Below are 17,593 nucleotides of genomic sequence, written 5' to 3'. Positions count from 1 at the left end.
ACGCAGCTGCACACTGGGTTCACCGCTCTCCACCAACGCTGCTCCACAATGGGTTCACCGCCCTCCCCCAACGCAGCTCCACACTGGGTTCACCGATCTCCTCCAACGCGGCTCTGCACTGTGTTCACCGCCCTCCACTAACGCAGCTCACACTAGGTTCACCGCTCTCCTCCAACGCTGCTCCATACTAGGTTCACCGCTCTCCTCCAACGCCGCTCTACAGTGTGTTCACCGCCCTCCATCAATGGTGCTCCACACTGGGTTCACCGCTCTCCTCCAACGCTGCTCCACACTGGGTTCACCGCTCTCCTCCAACACTGATCCACACTGGGTTCACCGCTCTCCTTCAACGCGGTTCCCACTGGATTCACCGCCCTCCTCCAACACTGCTCCACACTGGGTTCACCACTCTCCTCCAACGCTGCTCCTCTCTGGGATCACCGCTCTCCTTCAATGCAGCTCCACACTGGGTTCACCGCTCTCCTCCAACATTGCTCCACACTGGGTTCACCACTCTCCTCCAACGCTGCTCCACACTGGGTTCACCGCTCTCCTCCAACGCTGCTCCTCTCTGGGATCACCGCTCTCCTTCAACACTGCTCCACACTGTGTTCACCGCTATCCTCCAACGCTGCTCCACACTGGGTTCACCGCTCTCCTCCAACGCTGCTCCACACTGGGTTCACCGCTCTCCTCCAACGCTGCTCCACACTGGGTTCACCGCTGTCCTCCAACGCTGCTCCCCACTGCGTTCACCGCTCTCCTCCAACGCTGCCCCACACTGGGTTCACCGCTCTCCACCAACGCTGCTCCACAATGGGTTCACCGCCCTCCACCGACGCAGCTGCACACTGGGTTCACCGCTCTCCACCAACGCAGCTCCACAATGGGTTCACCGCCCTCCTCCAGCGCTGCTCCACACTGGGTTCACCGCCCTCCAACAACGCAGCTGCACACTGGGTTCACCGCTCTCCTCAAACGCTGCTCCACAATGGGTTCACCGCTCTCCTCCAATGCTTCTCCACACTGGGTTCACTGCGATCTTCCTGCATTGCACAAACTGGGTTCACTATTCTCATCAGCGCTGCTCCATACTCGGGTTACCACATGTCTGCTGTGCTCCAAGCTGAGTATATCGCTCTGCACACATTCTTCTCCACAGTGGGTTCACCTTCCTCCTCCTTCACTGCTCCACACAGAGTTCACATCCCTTCTCCCAAGTTGCTCCACACTGGGTTCACCGCTCTGCTACAAAGCTGCTCCACACTGGGTTCAATGCTCTCCTCCAACGCTGCTCCAAACTGGGTTCACCGCTCTCCTACATCTCTGCTCCACACTGGGTTCACTGCTCTCCTCCAACGCTGCTCCACACGGGGTTCACCGCGCTTCTCAAACACTGCTCCACACTGGGTTGACCGTTCTCCTCCAACGCTGCTCCACACTGGTTTCACCGCTCTGCTCCAACGCTGCTCCACACTGGGTTCACTGCTCTCCTCCAACGCTGCTCCGCACTGGGTTCAACGCTCTCCTCCAACGCTGCTCTACACTGTGTTCACTACCCTCCACCAACGCAGCTCCACTCTAGGTTCACCGATCTCCTCCAACGCGGCTCTGCACTGTGTTCACCGCCCTCCACTAACGCAGCTCCACACTAGGTTCACCGATCTCCTCCAACGCGGCTCCACACTGTGTTCACCGCCCTCCACTAACGCTGCTCCACACTAGGTTCACCGCTCTCCTCCAACGCTGCTCCATACTAGGTTCACCGCTCTCCTCCAACGCCGCTCTACAGTGTGTTCACCGCCCTCCATCAATGGTGCTCCACACTGGGTTCACCGCTCTCCTCCAACGCTGCTCCACACTGGGTTCACCGCTCTCCTCCAACGCTGCTCCACGCTGGTTTCACCGCTCTGCTCCAACGCTGCTCCACACTGGGTTCACTGCTCTCCTCCAACGCTGCTCCGCACTGGGTTCACTGCTCTCCCCCAACGCTGCTCCACACTGGGCTCACCGCTCTCCTCCAACGCTGCTCCACACTGGGTTCAACGCTCTCCTCCAACGCTGCTCTACACTGTGTTCACCGCCCTCCTCCAACGCTGCTCTACACTGTGTTCACTACCCTCCACCAACGCAGCTCCACTCTAGGTTCACCGATCTCCTCCAACGCGGCTCTGCACTGTGTTCACCGCCCTCCACTAACGCAGCTCACACTAGGTTCACCGCTCTCCTCCAACGCTGCTCCATACTAGGTTCACCGCTCTCCTCCAACGCCGCTCTACAGTGTGTTCACCGCCCTCCATCAATGGTGCTCCACACTGGGTTCACCGCTCTCCTCCAACGCTGCTCCACACTGGGTTCACCGCTCTCCTCCAACACTGATCCACACTGGGTTCACCGCTCTCCTTCAACGCGGTTCCCACTGGATTCACCGCCCTCCTCCAACACTGCTCCACACTGGGTTCACCACTCTCCTCCAACGCTGCTCCTCTCTGGGATCACCGCTCTCCTTCAATGCAGCTCCACACTGGGTTCACCGCTCTCCTCCAACATTGCTCCACACTGGGTTCACCACTCTCCTCCAACGCTGCTCCACAATGGGTTCACCGCTCTCCTCCAACGCTGCTCCTCTCTGGGATCACCGCTCTCCTTCAACACTGCTCCACACTGTGTTCACCGCTATCCTCCAACGCTGCTCCACACTGGGTTCACCGCTCTCCTCCAACGCTGCTCCACACTGGGTTCACCGCTCTCCTCCAACGCTGCTCCACACTGGGTTCACCGCTGTCCTCCAACGCTGCTCCCCACTGCGTTCACCGCTCTCCTCCAACGCTGCCCCACACTGGGTTCACCGCTCTCCACCAACGCTGCTCCACAATGGGTTCACCGCCCTCCACCGACGCAGCTGCACACTGGGTTCACCGCTCTCCACCAACGCAGCTCCACAATGGGTTCACCGCCCTCCTCCAGCGCTGCTCCACACTGGGTTCACCGCCCTCCAACAACGCAGCTGCACACTGGGTTCACCGCTCTCCTCAAACGCTGCTCCACAATGGGTTCACCGCCCTCCCCCAACGCAGCTCCACACTGGGTTCACCGCCCTCCAACAACGCAGCTGCACACTGGGTTCACCGCTCTCCTCAAACGCTGCTCCACACTGGGTTCACCGCTCTCCTCCAATGCTTCTCCACACTGGGTTCACTGCGATCTTCCTGCATTGCACAAACTGGGTTCACTATTCTCATCAGCGCTGCTCCATACTCGGATTACCACATGTCTGCTGTGCTCCAAGCTGAGTATATCGCTCTGCACACATTCTTCTCCACAGTGGGTTCACCTTCCTCCTCCTTCACTGCTCCACACAGAGTTCACATCCCTTCTCCCAAGTTGCTCCACACTGGTTTACCTCCTCCTCCAGCACTGCTGTACACTGGGTACAGCACAGGCCTCTCTGCTGCCACGCTCTCTGTTCACTGATCCCCTTCCATGCTGCACCACACTGGGTTCTCATCTCTCCCCGAGGGCTGCTTCACAGAACCCCTTTGCGCTGCTCCACACTGAGTTCACTGCTCTCCTCTGTGTTTCTCCACAGTGGGTGCACAGCTCTCCTCCAACACTGCTCCACAGTGGGTTCACCGCTCTCTACCAACACTGCTCCACAGTGGGTTCACAGCTCTCCTTCAACGCTGCTCGAAAATGAGTTCACCGCTCTCCTCCAACACTGCTCCACACTGGGTTCACCGGTCTCCTCCAACGCTGCTCCACACTGGGTTCACCGCTCTCCTCCAACGCTGCTCCACACTGGGTTCACCGCTCTCCTCCAACACTGTTCCACACTGGGTTCACCGCTCTCCTCCAACGCTTCTCCACACTGGGTTCACTGCTCTCCTCCAACACTGCTCCACACTGGGTTCACCGCTCTCCCCCAACACTGCTCCACACTGGGTTCACCGCTCTCCTCCAACGCTGCTCCAAACTGGGTTCACCGCGCTTCTTCAACGCTGCTCCACACTGGGTTCACCGCTCTCCTCCAACGCTGCTCCACACTGGGCTCACCGCCCTCCTCCAACGCTGCTCCACACTGGGTTCACCGCTCTGCTCCAACGCTGCTCCACACTGGGTTCACTGCTCTCCTCCAACGCTGCTCCACAATGGGTTCACCGCTCTGCTCCAACGCTGCTCCACACTGGGTTCACCGCTCTCCTCCAGCGCTGCTCCACAATGGGTTCACCGCTCTGCTCCAACGCTGCTCCACACTGGGTTCACCGCTCTCCTCCAACGCTGCTCCACACTGGGTTCACCGCTCTCCTCCAACGCTGCTCCACACTGGGTACACCGCTCTCCTCCAGCGCTGCTCCACACTGGGTTCACCGCTCTCCTCCAACACTGCTCCACACTGGGCTCACCGCCCTCCTCCAGCGCTGCTCCACACTGGGCTCACCGCTCTGCTCCAACGCTGCTCCACACTGGGTTCACTGCTCTCCTCCAACGCTGCTCCACACTGGGTTCACCGCCCTCCTCCAACGCTGCTCCACACTGGGCTCACCGCCCTACTCCAGCGCTGCTCCACACTGGGTTCACCGCTCTCCTCCAACGCTGCTCCAAACTAGGTTCACCGCTCTCCTTCAACGCTGCTCCACACTGGGCTCACCGCCCTCCTCCAGCGCTGCTCCACACTGGGTTCACCGCTCTCCTCCAACGCTGTTCCACACTGGGTTCACTGCTCTCCTCCAACGCTGCTCCACACTGGGTTCACCGCTCTGCTCCAACGCTGCTCCTCACTGGGTTCAACGCTGTCATTCATCTCTGCTCCACATTGGGTTCACCGCTCTCCTCCAACGCTGCTCCACACTGGGTTCACCGCTCTCCTCCAACGCTGCTCCACACTGGGTTCAACGCTCTCCTCCGACGCTGCTCCACACTGGGTTCACTGCTTTCCTCCAACACTGCTCCACACTGGGTTCACCGCTCTCCTCCAATGCTGCTCCACACTGGGTTCAACGCTCTCCTCCAACACTCATCCAGACTGGGTTCACCGCTCTCCTCCAACACTGCTCCACACTGGGCTCACCGCCCTCCTCCAACGCTGCTCCACACTGGGCTCACCGCCCTCCTCCAGCGCCCCTCCACACTGGGCTCACCGCCCTCCTCCAGCGCTGTTCCACACTGGGCTGACCGCCAACCTCCAGCGCTGCTCCACACTGGGCTCACCGCCCTCCTCCAACGCTGCTCCACACTGGGTTCACCGCTCTGCTCCAACGCTGCTCCACACTGGGTTCACCGCTCTCCTCCAGCGCTGCTCCACACTGGGCTCACCGCCCTCCTCCAGCGCTGTTCCACACTGGGCTCACAGCTCTGCTCCAACGCTGCTCCACACTGGGTTCACTGCTCTCCTCCAACGCTGCTCCACACTGGGTTCACGGCCCTCCTCCAACGCTGCTCCACACTGGGCTCACCGCCCTCCTCCAGCGCTGCTCCACACTGGGTTCACCGCTCTCCTCCAATGCTGCTCCACACTAGGTTCACCGCCCTCCTCCAGCGCTGCTCCACACTGGGTTCACCGCTCTCCTCCAACGCTGCTCCACACTGGGTTCACCGCTCTGCTCCAACGTTGCTACACACGGGGTTCACTTCTCTCCTCCAATGCAGCTCCACACTGGATTCACTGATCTCCTCCAACGCTGCTGCACACAGGGTTCACCTCTCTCCTCCATCGCTGCTCCACACTGGGTTCACCGCTCTCCTCCAACGCAGCTCCACACTGGGTTCACCGCTCTCCTCCATCTCTGCTCCACGCTGGGTTCACCGCTATACTCCAACGCTGCACCACACTGGGTTCACTGCTCTCCTCCAACGCAACTCCACACTGGGTTCACCGCTCTCCTCCATCTCTGCTCCACACTGGGTTCACCGCTCTCCTCCAACGGTGCTCCACACTGCGATCACCGCTTTCCTCCAACGCTGCTCTACACTGTGTTCACCGCTCTCCTCCAACGCCGCTCTACAGTGTGTTCACCGCCCTCCACCAACGCAGCTCCACACTAGGTTCACCGCTCTCCTCCAACGCTGCTCCACACTGTGTTCACCGCTCTCCTCCAACGCTGCTCTACAATGTGTTCACCGCCCTCCACCAACGCCGCTCCACACTAGGTTCACCGCTCTCCTCCAACGCAGCTCTACACTGTGTTCACCGCCCTCCACCAACGCAGCTCCACACTGCGTTCACCGCTCTCCTCCAACGGTGCTCCACACTGCGATCACCGCTATCCTCCAACACTGCTCCACACTGTGTTCACCGCTCTCCTCCAACACTGCTCCACACTGGGTTCACCGCTCTCCTCCCACACTGCTCCCCACTGCGTTCACCGATCTCCTTCCACGCGGCTCCACACTGGGTTCACCGCTCTCCTTCAACGCTGCTCCACAGTGGGTTCACCGCTCTCCTCCAACGCTGTTCCACACTGGGTTGAACGCTCTCCTCCAACACTGCCGCACACTGGGTTCACCGCTCTCCTCCAACGCTGCTCCACACTGGGTTCACCGCTCTGCTCCAACGCTGCTCCTCTCTGGGTTCACCGCTCTCCTCCAACGCAGCTCCACACTGGGTTCTCCGCTCTCCTCCAACGCTGCTCCACACTGGGTTCAACGCTCTCCTCCAACACTGATCCAGACTGGGTTCACCGCTCTCCTCCAGCGCTGCCCCATACTGGGTTCACCGCTCTCCTTCAACGCGGCTCCACACTGGGTTCACCGCTCTCCTCCAACACTGCTCCATACTGGGTTCACCACTCTCCTCCAACGCTGCTCCATACTGGGTTCACCGCTCTCCTCCAACGCTGCTCCTCTCTGGGTTCACCGCTCTCCTTCAACGCTGCTCCACACTGGGCTCACCGCCCTCCTCCAGCGCCCCTCCACACTGGGCTCACCGCCCTCCTCCAGCGCTGTTCCACACTGGGCTGACCGCCAACCTCCAGCGCTGCTCCACACTGGGCTCACCGCCCTCCTCCAACGCTGCTCCACACTGGGTTCACCGCTCTGCTCCAACGCTGCTCCACACTGGGTTCACCGCTCTCCTCCAGCGCTGCTCCACACTGGGCTCACCGCCCTCCTCCAGCGCTGTTCCACACTGGGCTCACAGCTCTGCTCCAACGCTGCTCCACACTGGGTTCACTGCTCTCCTCCAACGCTGCTCCACACTGGGTTCACGGCCCTCCTCCAACGCTGCTCCACACTGGGCTCACCGCCCTCCTCCAGCGCTGCTCCACACTGGGTTCACCGCTCTCCTCCAATGCTGCTCCACACTAGGTTCACCGCCCTCCTCCAGCGCTGCTCCACACTGGGTTCACCGCTCTCCTCCAACGCTGCTCCACACTGGGTTCACCGCTCTGCTCCAACGTTGCTACACACGGGGTTCACTTCTCTCCTCCAATGCAGCTCCACACTGGATTCACTGATCTCCTCCAACGCTGCTGCACACAGGGTTCACCGCTCTCCTCCATCGCTGCTCCACACTGGGTTCACCGCTCTCCTCCAACGCAGCTCCACACTGGGTTCACCGCTCTCCTCCATCTCTGCTCCACGCTGGGTTCACCGCTATACTCCAACGCTGCACCACACTGGGTTCACTGCTCTCCTCCAACGCAACTCCACACTGGGTTCACCGCTCTCCTCCATCTCTGCTCCACACTGGGTTCACCGCTCTCCTCCAACGGTGCTCCACACTGCGATCACCGCTTTCCTCCAACGCTGCTCTACACTGTGTTCACCGCTCTCCTCCAACGCCGCTCTACAGTGTGTTCACCGCCCTCCACCAACGCAGCTCCACACTAGGTTCACCGCTCTCCTCCAACGCTGCTCCACACTGTGTTCACCGCTCTCCTCCAACGCTGCTCTACAATGTGTTCACCGCCCTCCACCAACGCTGCTCCACACTGTGTTCACCGCTCTCCTCCAAAGCTGCTCTACAATGTGTTCACCGCCCTCCACCAACGCTGCTCCACACTAGGTTCACCGCTCTCCTCCAACGCAGCTCTACACTGTGTTCACCGCCCTCCACCAACGCAGCTCCACACTGCGTTCACCGCTCTCCTCCAACGGTGCTCCACACTGCGATCACCGCTATCCTCCAACACTGCTCCACACTGTGTTCACCGCTCTCCTCCAACACTGCTCCACACTGGGTTCACCGCTCTCCTCCCACACTGCTCCCACTGCGTTCACCGATCTCCTTCCACGCGGCTCCACACTGGGTTCACCGCTCTCCTTCAACGCTGCTCCACAGTGGGTTCACCGCTCTCCTCCAACGCTGTTCCACACTGGGTTGAACGCTCTCCTCCAACACTGCCGCACACTGGGTTCACCGCTCTCCTCCAACGCTGCTCCACACTGGGTTCACCGCTCTGCTCCAACGCTGCTCCTCTCTGGGTTCACCGCTCTCCTCCAACGCAGCTCCACACTGGGTTCTCCGCTCTCCTCCAACGCTGCTCCACACTGGGTTCAACGCTCTCCTCCAACACTGATCCACACTGGGTTCACCGCTCTCCTTCAACGCGGCTCCACACTGGGTTCACCGCTCTCCTCCAACACTGCTCCACACTGGGTTCACAGCTCTCCTCCAACGTTCCTCCACACAGGGTTCACCGCTCTCCTCCATCGCTGCTCAACTCTGGGTTCACCGCTCTCCTCCAACACTGCTCCATATTGGGTTCACCGCCCTCCACCAGCGCTGCTCCACAATGGGTTCACCGCCCTCGTCCAGCGCTGCTCCACAATGGGTTCACCGCTCTCCTCCAGCGCTGCTCAATACATGCTTCACCGCGCTTCTCCAACACTGCTCTTCACTGGGTTCACCGCTCTTCTCCAACGCTGCTCCACACTGGGTTCACCGCACTCCTCCAATGCTGCTCCACACAGGGTTCACCGCTCTCCTCCAACACTGCTCCACACTGGGTTCACCGCTCTCCCCCAACACTGCTCCACACTGGGTTCACCGCTCTCCTCCATCGCTGCTCCACACTGGGTTCACCGCCCTCCTCCAGCGCTGCTCCACAATGGGTTCACTGCTTTCCTCCAACACTGCTCCACACTGGGTTCACCGCTCTCCTCCAATGCTGCTCCACACTGGGTTCAACGATCTCCCCCAACACTGCTCCACACTAGGTTCACCGATCTCCTCCAACACTGCTCCACACTGGGTTCACCGCTCTCCTCCCACACTGCTCCCCACTGCGTTCACCGATCTCCTTCCACGCGGCTCCACACTGGGTTCACCGCTCTCCTTCAACGCTGCTCCACAGTGGGTTCACCGCTCTCCTCCAACGCTGTTCCACACTGGGTTGAACGCTCTCCTCCAACACTGCCGCACACTGGGTTCACCGCTCTCCTCCAACGCTGCTCCACACTGGGTTCACCGCTCTGCTCCAACGCTGCTCCTCTCTGGGTTCACCGCTCTCCTCCAACGCAGCTCCACACTGGGTTCTCCGCTCTCCTCCAACGCTGCTCCACACTGGGTTCAACGCTCTCCTCCAACACTGATCCAGACTGTGTTCACCGCTCTCCTCCAGCGCTGCCCCATACTGGGTTCACCGCTCTCCTTCAACGCGGCTCCACACTGGGTTCACCGCTCTCCTCCAACACTGCTCCATACTGGGTTCACCACTCTCCTCCAACGCTGCTCCATACTGGGTTCACCGCTCTCCTCCAACGCTGCTCCTCTCTGGGTTCACCGCTCTCCTTCAACGCTGCTCCACACTGGGCTCACCGCCCTCCTCCAGCGCCCCTCCACACTGGGCTCACCGCCCTCCTCCAGCGCTGTTCCACACTGGGCTGACCGCCAACCTCCAGCGCTGCTCCACACTGGGCTCACCGCCCTCCTCCAACGCTGCTCCACACTGGGTTCACCGCTCTGCTCCAACGCTGCTCCACACTGGGTTCACCGCTCTCCTCCAGCGCTGCTCCACACTGGGCTCACCGCCCTCCTCCAGCGCTGTTCCACACTGGGCTCACAGCTCTGCTCCAACGCTGCTCCACACTGGGTTCACTGCTCTCCTCCAACGCTGCTCCACACTGGGTTCACGGCCCTCCTCCAACGCTGCTCCACACTGGGCTCACCGCCCTCCTCCAGCGCTGCTCCACACTGGGTTCACCGCTCTCCTCCAATGCTGCTCCACACTAGGTTCACCGCCCTCCTCCAGCGCTGCTCCACACTGGGTTCACCGCTCTCCTCCAACGCTGCTCCACACTGGGTTCACCGCTCTGCTCCAACGTTGCTACACACGGGGTTCACTTCTCTCCTCCAATGCAGCTCCACACTGGATTCACTGATCTCCTCCAACGCTGCTGCACACAGGGTTCACCGCTCTCCTCCATCGCTGCTCCACACTGGGTTCACCGCTCTCCTCCAACGCAGCTCCACACTGGGTTCACCGCTCTCCTCCATCTCTGCTCCACGCTGGGTTCACCGCTATACTCCAACGCTGCACCACACTGGGTTCACTGCTCTCCTCCAACGCAACTCCACACTGGGTTCACCGCTCTCCTCCATCTCTGCTCCACACTGGGTTCACCGCTCTCCTCCAACGGTGCTCCACACTGCGATCACCGCTTTCCTCCAACGCTGCTCTACACTGTGTTCACCGCTCTCCTCCAACGCCGCTCTACAGTGTGTTCACCGCCCTCCACCAACGCAGCTCCACACTAGGTTCACCGCTCTCCTCCAACGCTGCTCCACACTGTGTTCACCGCTCTCCTCCAACGCTGCTCTACAATGTGTTCACCGCCCTCCACCAACGCTGCTCCACACTGTGTTCACCGCTCTCCTCCAACGCTGCTCTACAATGTGTTCACCGCCCTCCACCAACGCTGCTCCACACTAGGTTCACCGCTCTCCTCCAACGCAGCTCTACACTGTGTTCACCGCCCTCCACCAACGCAGCTCCACACTGCGTTCACCGCTCTCCTCCAACGGTGCTCCACACTGCGATCACCGCTATCCTCCAACACTGCTCCACACTGTGTTCACCGCTCTCCTCCAACACTGCTCCACACTGGGTTCACCGCTCTCCTCCCACACTGCTCCCACTGCGTTCACCGATCTCCTTCCACGCGGCTCCACACTGGGTTCACCGCTCTCCTTCAACGCTGCTCCACAGTGGGTTCACCGCTCTCCTCCAACGCTGTTCCACACTGGGTTGAACGCTCTCCTCCAACACTGCCGCACACTGGGTTCACCGCTCTCCTCCAACGCTGCTCCACACTGGGTTCACCGCTCTGCTCCAACGCTGCTCCTCTCTGGGTTCACCGCTCTCCTCCAACGCAGCTCCACACTGGGTTCTCCGCTCTCCTCCAACGCTGCTCCACACTGGGTTCAACGCTCTCCTCCAACACTGATCCACACTGGGTTCACCGCTCTCCTTCAACGCGGCTCCACACTGGGTTCACCGCTCTCCTCCAACACTGCTCCACACTGGGTTCACAGCTCTCCTCCAACGTTGCTCCACACAGGGTTCACCGCTCTCCTCCATCGCTGCTCAACTCTGGGTTCACCGCTCTCCTCCAACACTGCTCCATATTGGGTTCACCGCCCTCCACCAGCGCTGCTCCACAATGGGTTCACCGCCCTCGTCCAGCGCTGCTCCACAATGGGTTCACCGCTCTCCTCCAGCGCTGCTCAATACATGCTTCACCGCGCTTCTCCAACACTGCTCTTCACTGGGTTCACCGCTCTTCTCCAACGCTGCTCCACACTGGGTTCACCGCACTCCTCCAATGCTGCTCCACACAGGGTTCACCGCTCTCCTCCAACACTGCTCCACACTGGGTTCACCGCTCTCCCCCAACACTGCTCCACACTGGGTTCACCGCTCTCCTCCATCGCTGCTCCACACTGGGTTCACCGCCCTCCTCCAGCGCTGCTCCACAATGGGTTCACTGCTTTCCTCCAACACTGCTCCACACTGGGTTCACCGCTCTCCTCCAATGCTGCTCCACACTGGGTTCAACGATCTCCCCCAACACTGCTCCACACTAGGTTCACCGATCTCCTCCAACACTGCTCCACACTGGGTTCACCGCTCTCCCCCAACACTGCTCCACACTAGGTTCACCGATCTCCTCCAACGCTGCTCCACACTGGGTTCACCGCTCTCCCCCAACACTGCTCCACACTAGGTTCACCGATCTCCTCCAACGCAGCTCCACACTGGGTTCACCGCCCTCATCCAACGCTGCTCCACACTGGGCTCACCGCCCTCCTCCAGCGGTGCTCCACACTGGGCTCACCGCCCTCCTCCAGCGCTGCTCCACACTGGGTTCGCCGCTCTCCTCCAACGCTGCTCCACACTGGGTTCACTGCTCTCCCCCAACGCTGCTCCATACTGGGTTCCCCGCTGTGCTCCAACGCTGCTCCACACTGGGTTCACCGCTCTCCTCCAGCGCTCCACCACACTGGGCTCACCGCCCTCCTCCAGCGCTGCTCCACACTGGGCTCACCGCCCTCCTCCAGCGCTGCTCCACACTGGGTTCGCCGCTCTCCTCCAACGCTGCTCCACACTGGGCTCACCGCCCTCCTCCAGCGCTGCTCCACACTGGGTTCGCCGCTCTCCTCCAACGCTGCTCCACACTGGGTTCACTGCTCTCCCCCAACGCTGCTCCACACTGGGTTCCCCGCTGTGCTCCAACGCTGCTCCACACTGGGTTCGCCGCTCTCCTCCAACGCTGCTCCACACTGGGTTCCCCGCTGTGCTCCAACGCTGCTCCACACTGGGTTCACTGCTCTCCTCCAGCGCTGCTCCACACTGGGTTCCCCGCTGTGCTCCAACGCTGCTCCACACTGGGTTCACTGCTCTCCTCCAGCGCTGCTCCACACTGGGTTCACCTCCCTCCTCCAGCGCTGCTCCACACTAGGTTCACCGCTCTCCTCCAACGCGGCTCCACACTAGGTTCACCGCCCTCCTCCAGCGCTGCTCCACACTGGGTTCACCGCTCTCCTCCAACGCTGCTCCACACTGGGCTCACCTCCCTCCTCCAGCGCTGCTCCACACTGGGTTCACCGCTCTCCTCCAACGCTGCTCCACACTGGGTTCACTGCTCTCCTCCAACGCTGCTCCACACTGGGTTCACCGCCCTCCTCCAGCGCTGCTCCACACTGTGTTCACCGCCCTCCTCCAGCGCTGCTCCACACTGGGTTCACTGCTCTCCTCCAACGCTGCTCCACACTGGGTTCACCGCTCTCCTCCAACGCTGCTCCACACTGGGTTCACTGCTTTCCTCCAACACTGCTCCACACTGGGTTCACCGCTCTCCTCCAACGCTGCTCCACACTGGGTTCACTGCTCTCCTCCAACACTGCTCCACACTGGGTTCACCGCTCTCCCCCAACACTGCTCCACACTGGGTTCACCGCTCTCCTCCAATGCTGCTCCACACTGTGTTCACCGCGCTTCTCCAACGCAGCTCCACACTGGGTTCACCGCTCTCCTCAAACTCTGCTCCACACTGGGTTCACCGCTCTCCTCCAACGCTGCTCCACACTGGGTTAACCGCCCTCCTCCAACGCTGCTCCACACTGTGTTCACCGCTCTCCTCCAACTCTGCTCCACACTGGGTTCACCGCTCTCCTCCAACGCTGCTCCTCTCTGGGTTCACCGCTCTCATTCAACGCTGCTCCCCACTGTGTTCACCGCTCTCCTCCAACGCTGCTCCACACTGGGTTCACCGCTCTCCTCCAACGCTGCTCCCCACTGCGTTCACCGCTCTCCTCCAACGCTGCTCCCCACTGCGTTCACCGCTCTCCTCCAGCGCTGCTCCACACTGGGCTCACCACCCTCCTGCAGCGCTGCTCCACACTGGGTTCACCGCTCTGCTCCAACGCTGCTCCACACTGGGTTCACTGCTCTGCTCCAACGCTGCTCCACACTGGGTTCACTGCTCTACTCCAACGCTGCTCCACACTGGGTTCACCGCCCTCCTCCAAGGCTGCTCCACACTGGGCTCACCGCCCTCCTCCAGCGCTGCTCCACACTGTGTTCACCGCTCTCCACCAACGCTGCTCCACACTGGGTTCACTGCTCTCCTCCAACGCTGCTCCACACTGGGTTCGCCGCTCTGCTCCAACGCTGCTCCACACTGGGTTCACCGCTCTCATCCATCTCTGCTCCACACTGGATTCACCGCCCTCCTCCAACGCTGCTCCACACTGGGCTCACCGCCCTCCTCCAGCGCAGCTCCACACTGGGTTCACCGCTCTCCTCCAACGCTGCTCCACACTTGGTTCACCGCTCTCCTTCAACGCTGCTCCACACTGGGCTCACCTCCTTCCTCCAGCGCTGCTCCACACTGGGTTCACCGCTCTCCTCCAACGCTGCTCCACACTGGGTTCACCGCTCTCCTCCAACGCTGCTCCACACTGGGTTCACTGCTCTCCTCCAACGCTGCCCCACACTGGGTTCACCGCCCTCCTCCAAGGCTGCTCCACACTGGATTCACTGCTCTCCTCCAACGCTGCTCCACACTGGGTTCGCCGCTCTGCTCCAACGCTGCTCCACACTGGGTTCACTGCTCTCCTCCAACGCTGCCCCACACTGGGTTCACCGCCCTCCTCCAAGGCTGCTCCACACTGGGTTCACTGCTCTCCTCCAACGCTGCTCCATACTGGATTCACCGCTCTCCTCCAACGCTGCTCCACACTGGGTTCACCACTCTGCTACAAAGCTGCTCCACACTGGGTTCACTGCTCTCCTCTAACGCTGCTCCACACTGGGTTCACCGCTCTCCTACATCTCTGCTCCACACTGGGTTCACTGCTCTCCTCCAACGCTGCTCCACACGGGGTTCACCGCGCTTCTCAAACACTGCTCCACACTGGGTTGACCGTTCTCCTCCAATGCTGCTCCACACTGGTTTCACCGCTCTGCTCCAACGCTGCTCCACACTGGGTTCACCGCTCTCCTCCAACGCTGCTCCACACTGGGTTCACTGCTTTCCTCCAATGCTGCTCCACACTGGGTTCAACACTCTCCTCCAACGCTGCTCTACACTGTGTTCACCGCCCTCCTCCAACGCTGCTCTACACTGTGTTCACCGGTCTCCTCCAACGCGGCTCTACACTGTGTTCACCGCCCTCCACTAACGCAGCTCAACACTAGGTTCACCGATCTCCTCCAACGCGGCTCTACACTGTGTTCACCGCCCTCCACTAACGCAGCTCCACACTAGGTTCACCGCTCTCCTCCAACGCTGCTCCACACTGTGTTCACCGCTCTCCTCCAACGCCGCTCTACAGTGTGTTCACCGCCCTCCACCAACGCAGCTCCACACTAGGTTCACCGCTCTCCTCCAACGCTGCTCTACACTTTGTTCACCGCCCTCCACCAACGGAGCTCCACACTGCGTTCAACGCTCTCCTCCAACGCTGCTCCACACTGTGTTCACAGCTCTCCTCCAACACTGCTCCACACTGGGTTCACCGCTCTCCTCCAACGCTGCTCCCCACTGCATTCACCGCTCTCCTTCAACGCGGCTCCACACTGGGTTCACCGCTGTCCTCCAACGCTGCTCCCCACTGCGTTCACCGCTCTCCTTCAACGCGGCTCCACACTGGGTTCACCGGTCTCCATCAATGGTGCTCCACACTGGGTTCACCGCTCTCCTCCAACGCTGCGCCCCACTGTGTTCACCGCTCTCCTCCAACGCTGCTCCCCACTGCGTTCACCGCTCTCCTCCAACGCTGCTCCCCACTGCGTTCACCGCTCTCCTCCAGCGCTGCTCCACACTGGGCTCACCACCCTCCTGCAGCGCTGCTCCACACTGGGTTCACCGCTCTGCTCCAACGCTGCTCCACACTGGGTTCACTGCTCTCCTCCAACGCTGCTCCACACTGGGTTCACTGCTCTCCTCCAACGCTGCTCCACACTGGGTTCACCGCCCTCCTCCAAGGCTGCTCCACACTGGGCTCACCGCCCTCCTCCAGCGCTGCTCCACACTGTGTTCAAAGCTCTCCACCAACGCTGCTCCACACTGCGTTCACTGCTCTCCTCCAACGCTGCTCCACACTGGGTTCGCCGCTCTGCTCCAACGCTGCTCCACACTGGGTTCACCGCTCTCATCCATCTCTGCTCCACACTGGATTCACCGCCCTCCTCCAACGGTGCTCCACACTGGGCTCACCGCCCTCCTCCAGCGCTGCTCCACACTTGGTTCACCGCTCTCCTTCAACGCTGCTCTACACTGGGCTCACCTCCTTCCTCCAGCGCTGCTCCACACTGGGTTCACCGCTCTCCTCCAACGCTGCTCCACACTGGGTTCACCGCTCTCCTCCAACGCTGCTCCACACTGGGTTCACTGCTTTCCTCCAAAACTGCTCCACACTGGGTTCACCGCTCTCCTCCAATGCTGCTCCACACTGGGTTCACCGCTCTCCTGCAACACTGCTCCACACTGGGTTCACCGCTCTCCCCCAACACTGCTCCACACTGGGTTCACCGCTCTCCTCCAATGCTGCTCCACACTGTGTTCACCGCGCTTCTCCAACGCAGCACCACACTGGGTTCACCGCTCTCCTCAAACGCTGCTCCACACTGGGTTCACCGCTCTCCTCCAGCGCTGCTCCACACTGGGCTAACCGCCCTCCTCCAACGCTGCTCCACACTGTGTTCACCGCTCTCCTCCAACGCTGCTCCACACTGGGTTCACCGAGCTCCTCCAACGCTGCTCCTCTCTGGGTTCACCGCTCTCCTTCAACGCTGCTCCCCACTGTGTTCACCGCTCTCCTCCAACGCTGCTCCACACTGGGTTCACCGCTCTCCTCCAACGCTGCTCCCCACTGCGTTCACCGCTCTCCTCCAGCGCTGCTCCACACTGGGCTTACCACCCTCCTCCAGCGCTGCTCCACACTGGGTTCACCGCTCTGCTCCAACGCTGCTCCACACTGGGTTCACTGCTCTCCTCCAACGCTGCTCCACACTGGGTTCACCGCCCTCCTCCAAGGCTGCTCCACACTGGGTTCACTGCTCTCCTCCAACGCTGCTCCACACTGGGTTCGCCGCTCTGCTCCAACGCTGCTTCACACTGGGTTCACCGCTCTCACCCATCTCTGCTCCATACTGGATTCACCGCTCTCCTCCAACGCTGCTCCACACTGGGTTCACCGCTCTGCTACAAAGCTGCTCCACACTGGGTTCACTGCTCTCCTCTAACGCTGCTCCACACTGGGTTCACCGCTCTCCTACATCTCTGCTCCACACTGGGTTCACTGCTCTCCTCCAACGCTGCTCCACACGGGGTTCACCGCTCTCCTCCAACGCTGCTCCACACTGGGTTCACTGCTCTCCTCTAACGCTGCTCCACACTGGGTTCACCGCTCTCCTCCAACGCTGCTCCACACTGGGCTCACCTCCCTCCTCCAGCGCTGCTCCACACTGGGTTCACCGCTCTCCTCCAACGCTGCTCCACACTGGGTTCACTGCTCTCCTCCAACGCTGCTCCACACTGGGTTCACCGCCCTCCTCCAGCGCTGCTCCACACTGTGTTCACCGCCCTCCTCCAGCGCTGCTCCACACTGGGTTCACTGCTCGCCTCCAACGCTGCTCCACACTGGGTT

This window comes from Scyliorhinus torazame, chromosome 9 (genome assembly GCF_047496885.1).
Source record: "Scyliorhinus torazame isolate Kashiwa2021f chromosome 9, sScyTor2.1, whole genome shotgun sequence".
Lineage (NCBI taxonomy): Eukaryota > Metazoa > Chordata > Chondrichthyes > Carcharhiniformes > Scyliorhinidae > Scyliorhinus > Scyliorhinus torazame.
Note: the sequence above shows the minus strand (reverse complement) of the source record.